Source organism: Eschrichtius robustus, chromosome 12 (genome assembly GCF_028021215.1).
Source record: "Eschrichtius robustus isolate mEscRob2 chromosome 12, mEscRob2.pri, whole genome shotgun sequence".
NCBI classification, from domain to species: domain Eukaryota; kingdom Metazoa; phylum Chordata; class Mammalia; order Artiodactyla; family Eschrichtiidae; genus Eschrichtius; species Eschrichtius robustus.
This window is the reverse complement of record NC_090835.1, coordinates 17,570,789-17,587,802: the sequence shown is the minus strand read 5'-3', so window position 1 is coordinate 17,587,802 and position 17,014 is coordinate 17,570,789. Positions and strand designations below refer to the sequence as shown.

General features: G+C 46.6%; 1 protein-coding gene across 1 annotated transcript in view; it reads right to left on the bottom strand.

Annotated features, from left to right (window-relative positions):
* Window positions 1-17,014, bottom strand: part of PDZRN3 (PDZ domain containing ring finger 3) — a 243,455-nt gene that overhangs the window by 61,082 nt on the left and 165,359 nt on the right. The gene's annotated exons all lie outside the window — the stretch shown is intronic.

The window sequence follows — 17,014 nt, the reverse complement described above, 5'->3', positions numbered from 1 at the left end:
AAAAAAGGCCATATGGAGCGATGGAGCCCCTTCGGGGCCAGCCCCAGCTAGTCGAGGAATAAATCCCATCTCCCCCCCAGTCTCTGAGAGACCTGCCCACCGGCTCTGCCTTGCCTTGGGCTCTTTCCAGCTTTCTTCCAGATCATACAGATCCACTAACTTGGCTTCCTCCTGGTTTGAACCTCACTCTCACTTCAATTTCTACCATACACTGTGGCTAGGAAACTCGCGCGCACGCACACACACACACACGCGCACACACACAGCTGATAAACTCACTGCCCTCAAGACGCAGTCCAAGCCCCGCGCGTGTGGCTCTGGCCTTCTTGCTCTGCCCCAACCTCCTCTGTCTTCTCTGCTGTCCAGCAGCACTTCCTGCATTAGGTTCCTTCACGCCTCTATAACTGTGCACCTGCTGGGTTCCTGGCCTGGACTGCCCAACTCCATCACCTTCGATGTGCCCCTTAAATCTCCCCACCTCTCCCCACCAGCGACAGGGACCCTCCTCAGTGCTCACTGCACTTCTGCTGCCTCCTTATGGACGCTTCACCCTGCGTGGTCCTTCTGTGTCTGCATCCCCCTCTTCCTCCCTGGAGAGGGCTATTCCAGTGCAAGGCCCAGGCCTGATCCAGCTACATGTCTCCACCACCCTCCCCCAACCAGAGATGCTCAATAATGAATCAATACAGCATTGGGTATGTATGGAGCGCCCACTCTGTACCTGGCACTTTCCTGGGTTCTGACAATACAGCAGTGACCCAAATGGACAAAGAAGCCTGTTCTTACCCTCAAGATCAAGGCCATAAACCTGGAAAAAGCAATTTTATGTCTGCTAGGGTCTGAATGTTTGTGTGCCCCCAAAAGTCGTATGTTAAAATCCTAACGCCCGGCTTCCCTGGTGGCGTAGTGGTTGAGAATCCGCCTGCCAATGCAGGGGACACGGGTTCGAGTCCTGGTCTGGGAGGATCCCACATGCCACGGAGCAACTGGGTCCGTGAGCCACAACTACCGAGCCTGCGCGTCTGGAGCCTGTGCTCCGCAACAGGAGAGGCCGCGATAGTGAGAGGCCCGCGCACCGCGATGAAGAGTGGCTCCCACTTGCCGCAACTAGAGAAAGCCCTCGCACAGAAACGAAGACCCAACACAGCCATTAAAAAAAAAACAAACAACTCCTAACACCCCCCATGTGACGGCATTGGGAGGTGGGGCTTTGGGGAGAGGCTTAGGTCATGAGGGCGGAGCCCTCCTGAATGGGATTAGTGCTCAGATAAAAGCCACTCCACAGAGCTCCCAGTCCCTTGCACCACGTGATGATACAACTCAAAAGTCTGTGACCTAGAAGCAAGCCCTCACCCATCATGCTGGCACCCTGATCTTGGGCTTCCAGCCTTTCAGAACCGTGAGCAATAAACGTCTGCTATTTATAAGCCACAGAGGCTATGCCGCTTTGTCACAGCAGCCCGAACGAACCAAGACAGCACCTTCAGGACAAAAACTGCTCCTACAAACCCCCCTACTACTCATGGCCAGAGATTCGAAATTACAATCTGTGGAGGAAACGGGTTAGTAAATTCTAGTTAACCCTCGTCTTTGTCACGGTGACTTTTCTCCAGCTTGTCTGAACCCCATTCAGTGACTTCTTGAACTGATTCTTGAACAAAAAGTAAGAATTGCTAGAAAGCCAAGTGTGGACGGAAACCACATCATCAGAGGAAAGAGAAAAAGCAACTTCAAAGATGTCAGAACACATAGAAAAATGTCAGATGAGTCGAAAGAATATATCAGAGCAGCTACGAGTGCCGTTTTATTTCTGAAAAGCTACCTAAACTCAGAACATCCGCTCAGGACCTCAAATCTTATTTTTAAAAAATGAAAGGATATTCTTCCCTTGCCAAATGGATTGAGGTGCTGCTGTCCTGGGCTCCAGGTACCTGATGAAGCATCCTGGGTGCTGGAGATGGACAGCTCGCTGTTTCTACTGGGACCCATTTGGAGAGAAGGCGCACGCTGGGCCCCGCAGGGGTGGGGTGGGTGGAAGAGAAGGCGGGCTGAGGGCAGCCTGGCCATGGCTGCTGCTCAAACCCCATGTGGGTGTACGAGCATCGGTCTCCGAGAGCTGCTCAGTGAACCACGAAACAGGCCGCCGGACACGACTGCAGCAAGAGCAACAGGGATCAGCCCCTGGGAGGCTGGAACGTGGGCGTCGAGGATGAAGACAGCCAGTGGGAAACAGCTCCGATGGGCCGTGACTTCAACAGAAGCCCCGGGGATGCCCCTGGAGATGCTTTTATTCCTTGGAGCCCCAGAGCACGTTGTGTGTTTCTGGGGGATGCCAGTGCCTCTGTTTCCCCGAGGAGATTTGAAATTCCTACAGGGTGGATTCCTGAGTGAGTCATCTCTGTGACCCCAGAAATGCCTAGAAAGCATCTGACCCCAAGGAGGCTTCGCTCTGAAAGGCATGTGGAAGTGACGTATGTCGTAGCCCTGTGACTCCGCCCAGGCTCCCAGCGACCCTGGGGGTTATCCTGGCCTTGAGGAGACCCTGGTGGGTCTGCTCCAACCACTGGACGTGAGACCTGACAGCCAGAAAGAAGATTCGAGGCCTGGAGTCCAGGCGGGAGAGATGGAGGCGACGAAGAGACATGTGGACACGGGGATGGAGGAGACAAGAAATGACCGGAGAGGGTGCCGGGACAGGATGTGGGAGAATGAAGGTGGGAGCCCTGCACACGCTTTAACATCGCAGGCGGCTGAGCTGTGAAGAGAGACTTGGATGAGAGAGAAGGAAAGCAGGTGACAGTACAGACAGCCAGGACGAAGACACCTCGGGAAGAGGAAAGTGGGGAGACATTCAGAATTGGAGCCGAGGGACACAAGAAAATGGCACCAGGCATGTTATCAGGGATTCAGAGGAAAGACTAGAATAACAGGCTGGAAGAAAAGTACACAAACGGACAAATAAACATTATAAAACCCTGGAGGGACAGAGGAGGAGATGTGACCTCATTAAGTTAAAAATCTAAGTCAGAGGTTACAGACTGCATGCTGGACCAGCACGGCATCTTCAACAGTTTGGATCAGGTGCTGATTCAATAAGTCAGGTGTTTTCACCTAAATGTGTAGAGTTCCTGTTTGTTGTTCTTGTTGTTGTTTTTACATCTTTTGATACATTTTCTAGGTCTGGCACACAGGGCCTTGCATCCCCATGTGACAAACATGGGCAGGTGCAGAGTCCGGGCTGCCGCCTTGAGATGCGCGTGTGGTCCCCATTTCCCTCCCAGGCCTCCTCGCTGGCAGTTTAAGCTGGAGTTGCACCAAGGCGCCCAGGTCCCCGCAGTTGTTGGCTTAAAATATAAAACTTAAGAGTCTGGGTATAAGACCACAGGCGGAGACTACAGGCCGGGCTGCTGGGCGGCCCACCTCCCTCCTGCACCTGGGGAAGCGCTATTCCCCCAGGCTGGCTCTCCCGGGGAAATCAGGCTGGTCTCAGCTCAGCAGCTCTAGCCCAGGGGTGGCGGGAGGAATGCACCTGCAGGACTCATTGCCACGCGTGGAAATAAAAGTCTCACTTCATACCTTCCACCTATTGACTCATTACCTCCTTAGTAATCGCCTGCTGTGAGCCAGGCACTATGGTTGAGGGATAAACAAAACAGAAAAGCCCTGCCCTCAGGGAACAGCCACCCTGGACTTGACCTGGGGCCTCCCCAGGACTGCAGCTGCTCTAAATTCACCGATGGCTTCTCCGCTGTCAAACTGCAACACTCCTTCATTCAGCCCTTGGTCTGGGTAACTTTTCTGCAGCAACTTCCCACTCAGGGTCTTCCCGGGTCTACATCTGTATGTTCCAAACTTCCAGCCGTAGGGAGCTACCATGATTGTTGATATATTAGCCTCAACACTATTTACCTGATACTTTTCTTTAAAGCTACTCAATTGGTTTTATTTAAACACATGTATCTTAAAGTGAAACCTAATCCTGACTGTAAATGGGAAACCATTATCACTGGCTATGTACTGATATAAAAAATTACAGTAAACATTATCACATGAATTCCAAAATATAAAAGGGGTTCGTTCTCATACCACAAATTCTTCTGATGTCCCACCGTGTTTACCACGTTGTGTGGAATGTACATCCACTTGGCGCTCAGTTTCAGCCTCACTGTGGCCTTGCCCACGTCTGTTTTGCCAACCTTCTCTATCTCCCCCTACCCTACCTGACGGACATCCCCAACCTCTTCACTCCATTTATGCTTTTATTGAGACTGTTAGCTCTAACGAGAATACCCTTCGACAAGCACAAACCTTTGCTTGTCGAAATGTGGACTCCATCCTTCAAATCCCATTCATATTAAGGCCAACCCCAATCTCCCCATCAAAATTCCTCTCCCGTTCCTGCGTGCTCTGCCAGAGAACCATGTGCTACAATCTGCACTGTGCCAGCTTCTTGGGGGCATGTCTGTCTGTCTTCCCAATCACTGAGCTCGAAGCTGGCGAACATTACCCTGAGGGTCTGGGACAGAATGGTGACCGTGACCAGCTTTTTCCTTCTAAGAGGAAAGCTACAAGGTCCTGGAGACAGACACTCTGCCATGTTTTATGACCAATAAATAGTGATTAATCAGGAAGCGAGCATTTAGCGAGCATCTGTGGTCCACACCGCACCAGCTGAGGGAGCATGGAGAAATGGTCAAACCTTGTCTCTGTACTCAGGGAGCTCAGCACCTCCTCTGGAAGACAGGACTGAACTGTGAAGGGGGGAAAGGGGAAGTCAGCACTACAGACAGGAGACTGAGACACAATCCTCCTAATAACCCCATTGGGGCAACTACAGCAAAGCTCCTTGGGACCACGCTTCTGGGTTTGTTGTGATTCCTCCAGCCTCTGTGGGGCGGGCGTGATCTGAGCTGCTTGCTGCAAGATGGAGGGAATTGGGACCTAGGAAGAAACGATCCAGGCTGGAGACCGAATGCACTTCCTGCTGGAGATGAAGCTGTGTGCCAGGAAAGGTAAGCCCATGGGAATGGTGGTCTGGAAAGCAAAGGGGTGCTGGGACAGGGTGACGTCTGAGAAAGTGGCCTGGGATGTGAAGGGGGAAAGGTATAAAATGGCAAGAGGGTAACACCAGGGTAGAGCTCACATCAGAATTCAGAACTGGGTGTCCCAACCGGCAAATTACTTTGTACTTTTCTTTGGCTGATGTCAGGTGGAACTGCAGCCATAAGTGGATCTGGGAAACGCAGCTTCTCTTTTTCATTCCTGGCCAGATTCTAGGACTCAGGACATGCCCCTGCAGCAGACTGTCCTTTCCAATAGCCTGTAATTGAGCCACAGGCTACTGGACGGTTCGCATCTGAAGGAATTTGGAGGACAGGGGAAGCATGAGCTGGATGGATGACTTGGGCACTAAGCAGAAGCTCGTTCAATATTTTAAAATCACTCAGAAGATAAACAAGTCATTGTGACAAAGAGACTTACTTGAGGAAAAAAGAGCATCGCAAAGTGAGGCTTCATAATTCACCTGTACCTATAAGGTTCATGTGCCATCAAGTCTGAAATTACTTATCAGGCTTCTATCCTGGATTTACTTTCTATATAAAATAGCACTTCAGAGAATAAGTAAACACTATTATGACCAATGGCTGGTTTTAAGAGAAAAATGCTCTCTCACCAATGGCAATACAAATTTTTTTTTTTTTTTTAACATTCTAGGGGAAAATATAACAACGCAATATACTTGAAAACTGGGTAAGAACTATTGACGTTGTACTTAATCTTTAAAACTGATATACGTGTGTCCAAAAGCTAATAAAGTTCCCTCTAATATAAACGGCGGGGCGGGGGGGGGGTGGGGATGGGGAAGTAAAACACTAGATCACAGGCAGTACTCATGCCTCGGCTTCTGGTCTTATGGGCAGAGCCCAAGGGCAGAGAAAATTGAAGTGATTTAAAATAGTCCCTGATAGGATATATCTGATATTAGTGGGCTTGCTGAAGCGGAACAGTAATATCAGAGAAATACAAAGGTGTAAAACCCATTAATGTGCGTCCAAATGTTTTGATGGCTGGACCTCAACATCTTTCAGAGATCTGCCCATGGGACGGGCAAACTTGTGCTGGGTAATATCAACGAGAAAGCCAGTGAGTGGGTGCTTTGAAACCACAATTTATTTTATGGGATGAAGCGAGGAACACCAACAGCTTCTTTCACTTTGCACCCTTTCACTGTAGAGGTGTGCCCCTCAGCATTCTGAGTTCTGCCCATCTTGTTTTTGCATCCATCTACCATGACCTACCTTGGGGCGAGGTATTTTATTATAGGAAAAGGAACAAATACACTGTTATGTCAGCAGTGGGTGTTCTTTCAAAGCTTTGCTTGACCAAGCCATACTCCAGTCTCACTCACTTGCACACCAGCCAATCTTTGAATCGTGCCATGCACACTACAAACCGATACTTCTCCATCACTTGGAGTTCATGGATTGGTAAAATTAAAGGCGAAAAGATATCTGAGGACTAACAGAATGGCCAGATACATATCGTCTTGCAAGGACCTTAAAAAAACAAAAATCATCTGTTGGTACCTTAACTGAAAAAACAAACAAACATAAGAATCATTGGACTTAATCTAAGGATTTAAAAAACAGAATGAATTTATATTTCCAAAATACCGCACTGTCATATTTGACTCTCTTTATAGGTTATTTGGTGGTTGGAGCTACAGACAGCCCACATTCCAGGGAAGCTGCAGAAGAACACGAAAGCCAGGCTGCTTCTGGTAATTTCCCTGACTTTAGGTAGGAGGGTTAACCAGGGCGCTCAGAAGAACAGACGATTGAGCATGTTTTCGGCTCACTTCCTTCTTTCCGATACTGAACTGTAATGCACCACGCTGATCAGCTTTCTGTATCTTACCGCCTTTTTTTTGTAAATTGAGGAATAGCTAATTTACACTGTTGTGTTAGTTTCAAGTGTCCAGCAGTCATACATGTATAGGTATGTATTCCTTTCCAGATCTTTCCCATCATGGGTTATTATAGGATATTGAGTGGAGTTCCCTGTGCTATCCCGTAGGTCCTTGTTGCTTGCCTATTTTGTATATAGTAGTATGTGTATCCTGCCATCTGGACCAGCCTTCAGTGTTTCCCACGTCAACGGTGCCAGGTGGGGCTGAGCCCCAGCTCCTGCCTCTCCCCCCTGCAGGGGTTCCCAGCCTGCTCTAAGTTCACCCCTACTCCCAGTCACAAAACAGCACAGAAGGATTCCCGAGGGATTCGCACAGACATGGGCTGAACCTTCCCTGCTTCTTTCCAACCTCTTCAAATCCACATATTTTGCAATCCATGTATTTATCTCTGCTACCTCCTCTCCCCAAATTATTTGCATCGGTGGAAAAACAGACTTTGTGCACCTTCTTTTTTTTAAAATTGTTTTTATTGTGGTAGAAGTCACGTAATATAAAACATGCTATTGTAACCATATTTAACTGTACAGTTCAGGGCACCAAGTACCTTCGCACTGCTGCGCAACTCTCACCATCAGCCATCTCCCGAATGTTTCACCTTCCTCAACCGAAACTCTGTCCCCACTGAACATTAATAAGTCCCCATCCCTCCCATGCCCCGCCCCCCGGCCCCCGGCATCTACCAGTGTACTTTCTGACTCTATGAATTTGACTCTTCTAGGTACCTCGTATACGTGGCATCAAACAGTATTCTTCTGCACCTACCGTAGAAACCGCGTATCCTTCCACGTTCCTCTCCTCCGGCTTACGCCGGAAATGGAGGCCTCTCTGCTTCTGAACTCAGGCCCTACGTGCTTGCAGCCGCGGCCCCCCAGACTGTGACCGCTCCCACCGTCTAGTATAGTCTGTCCAGTCTGGCCCCTGCTGCCTGTCTCTTCCCTCCCCAGGCCCAGGGAAGTGTCCCCATTTTAAAGGGGGGGGACACGCTCGACTCTGCCCTGCCCCCTCCTCCTCCTCCTGGTCGCTGCGCGCTTCCTGACGGTGGCGTCCACCTGCGCCCGCGCTCCTTTCTCACCTCAACACCGCGTGGGTTGGTCGGCACTCCACCCCTCCCTCCCACAGCCAAACGCGCTCCACTAAAACTGTCCCATCTCGGGTCACACTGCCCTCTCAATTGTCACAACTGAGGACCGTTTGCAAATCCTCGATCCAAACTATCTAAGCAGGAGGACCTAGAGATCCACGGTCCAAGACTCACCTCCATCCACTTTAGGGATAAGCTGCTGTCCAAAATGATTAGGGGTCGGTGGCCAAGGTCACCCTGCTACTCAGTGGCAGAACTGGGATGTGACCCCAGCCCTCTGGCCACTGTGTTAGGGTCCTTTTTCCTAGACACCACCACCTGCCTTGCCTTCTCCGGTAAGGTCTGACCCTGTGGACCATCCACTCCATCTTAATTCCTCCTTGGTCCTCCTGTTAGCATATATTCCTCATCTCCATGGATCCCCCTCGTGCTGGTTTCCCTTCCTCCTCCTACCTTACAAATAAAGGTGGAACACCTAAGTCAATTAGAGATAGAAGAACAAAAAAACCCCAAAGTTAGCAGAAGGAAAGAAATCATAAAGATCAGATCAGAAATAAATGAAAAAGAAATGAAGGAAACAATAGCAAAGATCAATAAAACTAAAAGCTGGTTCTTTGAGAAGATAAACAAAATTGATAAACCATTAGCCAGACTCATCAGGAAAAAAAGGGAGAAGACTCAAATCAACAGAATTAGAAATGAAAAAGGAGAAGTAACAACTGACACCGCAAAAATACAAAGCATCGTAAGAGGCTATTACAAGCAACTATATGCCAATAAAATGGACAACCTGGAAGAAATGGACAAATTCTTAGAAAAGTACAACCTTCCAAGACTGAACCAGGAAGAAACAGAAAACACGAACAGACTAATCACAAGCACTGAAATTGAAACTGTGATTAAAAATCTTCCAACAAACAAAAGCCCAGGACCAGATGGCTTCACAGGAGACTTCTATCAAACATTTAGAGAAGAGCTAACACCTATCCTTCTCAAACTCTTCCAAAATATAGCAGAGGGAGGAACACTCCCAAACTCATTCCAAGAGGCCACCATCACCCTGATACCAAAACCAGACAAAGATGTCACACATACACACAAAACAAATAGGGGCTTCTCTGGTGGTGCAGTGGTTAAGAATCTGCCTGCCAATGCAGGGGACATGGCTTCAAGCCCTGGTCCAGGAAGATCCCACATGCCGCGGAGCAACTAAGCCTGTGTGCCACAACTACTGAGCCTGTGTGCCACAACTACTGAAGCCCGCACGCCTAGAGCCCATGCTCTGCAACAAGACAAGCCACCGCAATGAGAAGCCCATGCACCGCAACGAAGAGTAGGCCCCGCTAGCCACAACTAGCCCACGTGCAGCAACGAAGACCCAATGCAGCCAAAAATAAAAAAATAAATTTAAAAAACAAACAAACAAACAAACAAACAAAGAAAGGTGGATACACTCAAATGCCATAGCCTTTCCAGCTTGACGCTGGAACATCTAGCACAGATCTTAATTTCCTTCCTCCTGCCTTTCTATGTACTCCTGTCAATGGCAGTTCAACACAGCAGAAACGCCCTCTTCCATCTAAAAATACCCTTCCCTTTCATGACCTATAAACACGCAGCTACCATGTGAGGTTCAGCAGAGCAGAGTGAGGAGACAGGGCCCAGGGCTCTGACTACCACATTTCAAATCCCAGCTCCGCCTTTAATTTAGCACACGACTTTGGGACTTGGCAAGTTTCTTCCTAAGCCTCCGTTTCCTCATCTAAGCACACAGGACTGTTGTGAAGACTAAAGGGAAAGCTTTCATGAGTTACTCAGTAGAGTGACGGCCTCAAAGCATTCGTGGTAAGTTCTCAACAGATTTCTTCTTCTTCTTCTTTTTATTTGAATTTTCATTATTAATGCCTTCCAGAGATGATGCTAAACCCTAGTTCCTTCTCTTGAGTCGCTCAGTGTCTTGTGCCAACAGACGTGTCCACTAAATGGTGCCATCAACTTTAGATGTGCTCTGACAGATGTATGCAGAGGCGTGTGCGGGAAAAGGAGAGAAGAGTTCCTTCTGCTTAGGGCACCAGGAAAAGCTTCCCTTGAAGAGCTGAACACTGATCTGAGTCTTGTTTTCCCTCCTGGGAATTAAGCTCCTCTATGGACCACATGCAAACTTTACATAAAAGGAAGCTTTGCAAAAGAGCAATATCATGGCAAGGAAAATCTCCCAAAACATTTAGAACAGAATTACTCAGACTCTGGGGTGCATCAGAATCCCCCCCTCTAGGGAAGTGAGATGTTCGTGGTTGTTAAATGCAGATCCCTAACCCCTACCCATTCAGTAGACCTTGGCACCCTTGTATTTCATGTAGGTGGGCCCTGAATCCTACGATAAACACCCTGATTGTGGGGAAGGGCGGATGCAACGACAGAGACAAAGCAAAGTCACTTCTGATGATCATTACACGCTCTCATTTCTTTCTAGGAGTGACCTCCGTGGCCTGGGTAGCAAACCTGCTTATGGTTTCAGAAGGAAAAGGCTGCATTTCGCAAATGTCATGGCTTAGTAAATAGTTACCTAGTTTGAGGGTTCACCCCGCGAAATGGTTTGGATAGTCTGCCAGTCTCTTCTTCAGAAGGAAACAAGTTCACGATTCTCTGCTTTGTTCTAGCCACCAGTGGCAGGCAAGAAACACAGGCCGGTATAATTCACGGCCACCCCCGGAGGCATTCACAATAGCTAATACCTCAAGCCAGAGAAGCCACGGAAACACCTGGAAGGATACATCCACACCTGCAGCACCAAAGTCAGAACAGGGTCTTTCTATTTTAAAACAATCACCATGACGACCACGACCCGATTTCCAATGCTGTGAAGACCCGTGGTTTTCTCGCTGCGTTGTGGGTGGTGTGTGGTGTGCCTGGTCGGAAGGCTGATTTTCACGGGCCTTTGAACCTCGAATGTTTGTATGTTTCTTTGAGTTTCATTTAAAGCCTGGTCTTTGAGAGACTGGGGAAGAAATCACGGATAATTACAGCTGAGAATATTCTCATTTCATGGCGGGGCTAACAAGTGAAACTACAAGTAATGATGTAATCCAACTTGTCAAAAGGAAAATAAAAAGAGGAGACAGAAGGCAGGTCAGAGCCTTGGGACCCGGCATGCCGTGTCACCTTCTAATTAACTAACTGATCCTTTAAACTGTCAAACTCCGAGAGGAACTCCCTGGCTTGGCGTCTGATTAATATTCATATTTGGGCACGGGATGCTCTGATTTAGGTCCCAGTGGCTGTAGTTAAACGCGAGTCTTTAAAAAAGAGAGAAATAAAAACCTGTCTGGGCAGCCTCAGTCCCCAGGTCTTACATTCATAGGGAAATGAGGGAAGGCCACCCTGGAGTCTGTAATCCCTGGCGAGCACCGACCCTCCACGGATGCACATTGATTTCTGAATCATGATGAGGACTTGTGTACTGAAAAAATAATTATTTTGCTTCTTCCTCCTGGCAGCCACATTGTTAATCACACTCCATGCCTCATGGTTAGATAAGGGAAGGATGCATGTAAAATTACATAGCATTCAGTAATATAATCAAGCATTTAATTTCAAACAAAAACAACTGAATATGTAATTTAATCAAAGCAAGCTAGAATCGATCATTTCGTTAAACTGTAATAAGTGGCAACCTGGACTTTTACTTGCATGGCACAGGCTGCAAAAGAATACATTCCCTTGTTACTACTGGCTTCCCTTGACTAAAAGATGTTTCGACTGGGTTGAAACACCACTGAAAAATGGGTGGAAGACCTAAATAGACATTTCTCCAAAGAAGACATACAGATGGCCAAGAGGCACATGAAAATATGCTCATCATCACTAATTATTAGAGAAATGCAAATCAAAACTACAATGAGGTACCACCTCACACCAGTCAGAATGGCCATCATTAAAATGTCTACAAATAACAGATGCTAGAGAGGGTGTGGAGAAAAGGGAACCCTCTTATACTGTTGATGGGAATCTAAATTGGTGCAGCCACTATGGAGGACAGTATGGAGGTTCCTCAGAAAACTAAGAATAGAACTACCATATGATCCAGCAATCCCACTCCTGGGCATATACCCAGACGAAACTATAACTCGAAAAGATACACACACCCCTATGTTCATAGCAGCACTATTCACGATGCCAAGACAAGGAGACAACCTAAATGCCCATCAACCGATCAATGGATAAAGAAGATGTGGTACATATATACCATGGAATACTACTCAGCCATAGAAAAGAATGAAATAATGCGATTTGCAGCAACATGGATGGACCTAGAGATTATCATACTAAGCGAAGTTAAGTCAGAAAGAGACAGACAAATATCATATGATATCACTTATACGTGGAATCTAAAATATGACACAAATGAACCTATCTAGGAAACAGAAACAGACTCACAGACATAGAGAACAGACTTGTGGTCGCCAAGGGGGAGGGAAGGGTTGGGAGCTTGGGATTAGCAGATGCAAACTAGTATATATAGGATGGATAAACAACAAGGTCCTACTGCATAGCACAGGGTACTATATTCAATATCCTATATCCTGTATTCAATATCCTATATTCTATAATCAATATCCTATATTCTCTATCTTCTATCCTACTATATCTACCCATAATAGAAAGGAGTATGAAAAAGAATATATAAAAAATGTTTTAGCCCAGGGTGTAAGAAGTTCATGTTCTACCTACATGCTTTTTGTGGAAAAGGCAGTTGGCTTAAAAAAATAAAACCAGCATCCCAGACAGTGTCTGAGTTGGGTTCACACTCCCAGCCACCAAGAGCCACGCAGGACACCCTGTGGGTTGCTTCTTTGGAAGATGGTGACATGAAGAAGGGTCCTTCAGAGACACTGGACTGGCCAGGCTTTTTCTTTTACTCTCAATCCACAGTTTGTTAAAGGCCTCCAAAAGAAGAACATAATTCAACTCACTTCCAGAGCGAGTTCTAACAGCATTGGCTTTTAGAAAATATTTCCCAAATTCTAATTAGAGCCTTGCCTCTCAGGGTGTAATCCATCCTACATTACTCTATCCTGTATTGAGATGCCACGAATCCCGTAAGCCTTCTCCGTAGGCATTCTTCTTTATCCTTAGACCTTGCTAAACATTCTTCAGCCCTTGCTAAACTTACCACTAAGCTATTTCAACTCCCATTAAACATGGGTGACACTGCTAATGAATGCACATATTGGGATCATGATTCACACGCATGTGGAATACAAATGGCGTGGAACAGCTAGACTCAAGCTGATCCATTCGACCAACAGATACTGAGGCCTAGCATGTAATCAGACACAGTTCATTTCCTTTTTTGGGCGGGGGGAGGGGACGAGGACATGCCACATATACAATGAATACGTTTTAATAAAAGAATAGCCTCCTCCTAGTAAATAAATGTATACATTCCAAACGACTTGTAGGGTTTTCCAGATTGAGAAGAAACACATGGTCAAGCTGGTTTAGGACATAAGCTCACATTCCAGAAGGCATTCAGGTACTTCTGCTAACTAGGGTAGGAGAAGGATGAAAACCACCCCACAGCACCAAGATTGTTCTGGCTGGGTCACGCCCACCTGTGAAAGATGAGAACTAAAAAGCCAAAGAGGAAAGGCTGGCCCATCAGGACCCTCAGTTCTTTCAGACCCTCTGGATGAGACCATCAAAATTAACGGTCAGAAATGTTCTTCCCCTTGATAATTATTTCTAAGACGACTTGGAACATTTCTCATGCTCTTGAAAAAACAACAACAAAAAAGCTGACACACTCCAGATTCACTCCCACCCATGTGGAGTTGAGACCATTGGGAAAACCCACCAGGACTGCCAAGCCTGACCTGTGAACTCCACACTGGAGAAATCCAGTATCAAGTCAGGGAAAGTCTTGACATCTCACTTCCACAGTCAAGGCACAGTGTCAGTGGACTGTTTGCCAGGCGACATCCTGAGCTGTGTTCCCTGGAGCTGCAAATACTCCGTCTGGTGGTGGGGGGGGGGGGCAGGCTCTAGGGACACCGAAACCGGCTCAATTCCATAGGCAGTAATTAATGGTATCTTTCAGGGCAAGCGCTGTAAAGAAAAAAATTGCTCTCAAATTTTGACTGCTAAGGAATGACTGGTACAGCCCATATTTGTGTTGTGGGGAGTAGCTATGTGAGAAAGAGAAGGACCTAGAAGGAGAGGAGCATCTTGGTTACAAATACCCAAACCAGCCCATCAGCCTGGTTAACAACTCTGAACCGCCAGATCACAAATGCTGAATATGCTGACTTTCAGTGTCTACGGGGAACACATGCCATGGATCAAAGAGCACACTGATTAATCCAACAGGGACTAAAGTCTGTCACTTCGGTCATGGTGCACGGATGTGCCAAACAGGGTCACTAAAGAGTAAATGAAGAGGAGGAAAACACCAAAGCAAAACTGGTTTCAGAAAGGGGCTCAACTGCCAACTCCCTGTCTATACGCAACTTGACGAGGTAGGTAAATAGCCTTGCTCCCCGGCACATCCGCCCACGTGTGTTAAAGCAGGGCTTCCCCTTTCTTAAAACAATAACCCGTCTGCTGATGCCAGGTACCTCTCACTCACACCATCATCTTTTAATATCACATGAGGTCATCCGCTTTCCCGCTACTGAATCCCCCAGACCCACTAGCTTCTCGTCACACACACGGCCCTGTAAACGGAGATTTAAAGGTAACTCTGCTCACGTTGTTTATTGGGAAGTCAGTTCTCATAAGTAACAGGAATCCATTGCTAGAATAAACAGTGAACGCAGGGAGAACACTGTGAGAGCCTAACACAATTGGATCTCTACTGGTGTATGTAAGAAATGAGCTGCCATGTGTTTACAGGCCAGCTGGCTTGGCTGGTTGGAACACGGCTGCAGCTGAGGCCACTGTGGTGAGTCTGATTCCCAGGCGAAAAGGACAAAGGGCCTCGGGGCTACAGAATAAATCCTTAATCTCCACCCATCATCCGACATATATACGCTCTTGGGATGAGGGTGGAACATAGGACTAAAACAAAGACGTAGCCAATATGGTTGATTGGTAGTAGGGTCTCAAGCAGAGGCGTGGTAGGAGGTGGATTGATACCTAAGCAACAGACACTTTTCTTTTCTTTGCCAGCAACGTGATGACAATCATTTGTTATTTTCCCCCAAGAGACCACAAAATGTCTGCCACACAGAGCGCTCCAGAACTGATATGGAAATTTACACTTTGGGTAATTCTCTTTAAATTCACTTTCCTCTAATTTCACGGAGGGCAGAGCCATGTGCTGGAAACTCCATGCTCACAGGGAACCGAAGGTAAGATCAAGTCAGTTCTGCCTGGGCGGGGCTTCTAGGACCATCCCAGAGCCCCCCCAACTGGTAGCGTTATTCAGGCACTCATCTCATACTTGGAATTCCAGAGTACGTGCTCTCTTTTCGGGGCAACAAATTTTATTTGGTTTCAAGTTTTGAGCTCCTCCAGTGCTATCCCCAACACCATGCTATAGACACTTGACTAAAAGCATACAGTAGAATGAATTTGTAAGTTATTCACGAAGTAACAACTGGTGCCGACAAAACAAGATTTCCACAGGAAATTCTTTTTTACCGGCCACGTGTTTGTTTTTTTGAAAGTCCCCCGCAGTTGTCCTTAACTTGTTCCTCTGCCTAATTTATTGGGCAGCTGTCAAACATACATATTCTCTTGTCTCGTATCTGACATTTGTACAGAGAGGAATGACATCGGAAACGTGCCACGGAGAGACAGACACTCTGAGACTGAATAATGAGAAAGAAAAAAAAGTGTAATGATGAGAGAAAACAGCTGGGAGAAAGTACGCTACTTCCTTGCAGCCAGGCAGGCCTGTGAGTGCATTCATGGTAATTCTGGAAGAGTCCACAGAAATGGACTTACTTCACAGAAACACTTACTTTGCACTGGCTTTTTTTTTTTTTTTTTTCCTAAAGCACAATAATTTCAATGTACATAAAGTCGTTTTCTTCATGCTTGAAGTATATGAAAATCTCTATATACATAGTTTTCTATAATCTTATACTTTTAGACAATATCTATACAATACATATACATAGTTTTTTATAATCTTACTTTTAGACAACGATTTTGTCTACAATCAATATTGTAGACAACAATCAACAGTCAACAATGTTGATGTTATAATGAAAAACACAGTTTGAACGACTTTCTTAAACGTCTCAGAAGAGAACGCCTAATGCCTCCAAGTGGGCCAAACAATATGATTCTGAAAACCTCACACACACAGACCATTGATCTCCGTGTAAGCCCACGAAGCACTGTGACTGAGCTAACACTCATCCTTTTTGATCTCTTTCCGTTTCCTGCATTGTATTCAGTGTTTCTTATCCTCGTCCAACATCAACAGGTCATTTCACAGAGGGGTCAGTGTTGGCCAATATAAATAACCATTATACAACCTCTAGCACGCTTTAAGTCAACAACCAAAGTGGCCTACACTGTTTGAAGAATAAATTCCAAATATTTTCACGGCAGAGGGTAGCCGAGGCCTGTGAAAAGCACAGGTACAGATTACAGCTAAATAATCAAGATGGCAGCAAGCTAACCTAGCACACGGTTCCCTAGTTTTAAACCAGCTTGAAAACAAACAGCAATGGCAGCGCCTCTTGGGCAGGACTGTAAGCCTGGGCTCTGTACCACAGGCAGGTATGTTTCAGAAGACTTTCATGCATGTGCATTATCATTATTATTTGTTATTTATTTATGTTTTTGCATTGACATTTTGGTTTGATTGAATTATCATCCCTAGGAAATATGTCTGAATTTCTAGACTTTCTTGTGCACTGGCTCATTTCTCCTGGAGTTGCATCCGTTTGCACCTACTGTTCCAAGCTGTTGGTTTAGGGTACGTACATATATTCCTACTGAACTGA